The 1,932-nt window shown below is 43.0% G+C and overlaps 1 pseudogene; it reads left to right on the top strand.

The window, feature by feature from the left end:
- Window positions 1–674: 674 nt before the first annotated feature.
- On the top strand, window positions 675–1,477 carry LOC116897324 (annotated as a pseudogene).
- Window positions 1,478–1,932: the final 455 nt, after the last annotated feature.

The raw sequence follows: 1,932 nt of genomic DNA, 5'->3' as shown, positions 1-1,932 counted from the left end.
ACACAATTCATGGATAGAATCATAATTTTTTAAGTTAGAAATGATAGTAGGGTACTTTATCAAAGTACTTTATCAAATATGATGACCTAGATGTTAATTGTATATCATACTTTGTAGTTTATGTGGTTGCTATGGTTTTGTTCAACTTATGTCTGGCAGAAAAGTTTTTATTGTTATTATTTTTTTTATTGGCCAGAAAAGGTGAGCTGTAGGGGTGGTTCTGATGCTAAAGTCCTGTTCCCCTATTGGTTCTTAATCTATTAGTAAAGAAGCCATGAGCCAATGGCTGGGCAGAAGGAATAGGTGGAACTTCTAGGTCTCCATAGGCAAGGAGGAGAGAAAGGAGTTTTTGCCCTGCTTTGGAGGGGGGAAAGCCAACCAGCCATATCGGGCAGAGCATCCACAGGCTACTTCTACAGACAGGTGATTGGGGCTGTTGAACTGGAACTAAAGGTAACTGAGCAACAAAGGTTGAGGACAGATTTAGGGTGCTGAGTATTAGGGAGGCCACACTAGCAGTGGGAATTTAATAATGTCCAGCTATTGCCAATAAGGCAAACTGGAATTGAGCAATGTATGTGTTTGTGTTTTTCATCCATGGATCTCTGGGCTGAGGCAAAAATTAAAAATGATAAAAAATAATTTTAAAAAATCTGAGTTCTCTCCTCCAGTCAAGCAAGATGCCCAAAGGAAAGAAGGCCAAGGGGAAGAAGGTGGCCCCGGCCCCCGCCGTGGTCAAAAAACAGGAGGCCAAAAAGGTGGTCAATCCTTTGTTTGAGAAAAGGCCTAAGAACTTTGGCATTTGGCAGGACATCCAGCCCAAAAGAGATCTAACACACTTTGTCAAATGTCCCCATTACAGGCTGTAGCGGCAAAGAACCATCCTCTATAAGCGGCTCAAGGTACCTCCTGCCATCAACCAGTTCACTCAGGCCCTGGACAGGCAAACAGTGACTCAGCTGCTTAAGCTTGCCCACAAGTACAGGCCAGAGACAAAGCAGGAGAAGAGCAAAGGCTGCTGGCCCGCGCTGAGAAGAAAGCTGCTGGCAAAGGGGACATCCCAACTAAGAGACCACCTGTCCTCCGAGCAGGGGTCAATACAGTCTCCACCTTGGTGGAGAACAAGAAGGTTCAGCTGGTGGTGATTGCCCATGATGTAGACCCCATTGAGCTGGTGGTTTTCCTGCCTGCCCTTTGTCGAAAGATGGGGGTGCCCTACTGCATCATCAAGGGAAAGGCCAGGCTGGGGCGCCTGGTCCACAGGAAGACATGCAACACTGTTGCCTTCACACAGGTTAACTTGGAAGACAAGGGTGCTCTGGCTAAGCTGGTGGAAGCTATTAGGACCAATTATAATGACAGATATGACGAGATCCACCGCCACTGGGGAGGCAATGTCCTGGGTCCTAAGTCTGTGACTTGCATTGCCAAGCTGGAAAAGGCAAAGGCTAAAGAACTCGCCACTAAACTGGGTTAACTGTACACTTAAGTTTTCTGTACATAAATACAACCACAAAATTATCAAAAAATCTGAATAAATAATTAAGACAAATCTAATTATAATCATGTTCAAAGGAAAACATACATTTCACATCCATTTCATATTGCACCTTAAATTTTTGTGTGACACTGTATTTTTCACACATAAATCTTCCATGATACTAAATTGTGAACTTATACAAATTTGATTTCTCATTAATACTATATCGCTGAAGAGATAATTGTATTCTCTCTTTCCCCTGACTATTCCAAGAACAACCAGATATTCTGAAACCATTTTCTGCTGTCCTGCTGCCTAACCTTGAAAATATATACTTCAGTTAGGCTATCATCAAAAGTTACAGTGGACTTCCTATGAAGGCCAGGTCATCTTCGGCATCTTTGGTTAGAGTTAGAGCAGCACATAGAGAGAAGAAACAGTTTCTTTTATAG

The sequence above is a fragment of the Rattus rattus genome, chromosome 3 (assembly GCF_011064425.1).
Source record: "Rattus rattus isolate New Zealand chromosome 3, Rrattus_CSIRO_v1, whole genome shotgun sequence".
NCBI lineage: Eukaryota > Metazoa > Chordata > Mammalia > Rodentia > Muridae > Rattus > Rattus rattus.
This window is presented reverse-complemented; position numbering and strand designations above follow the sequence as displayed.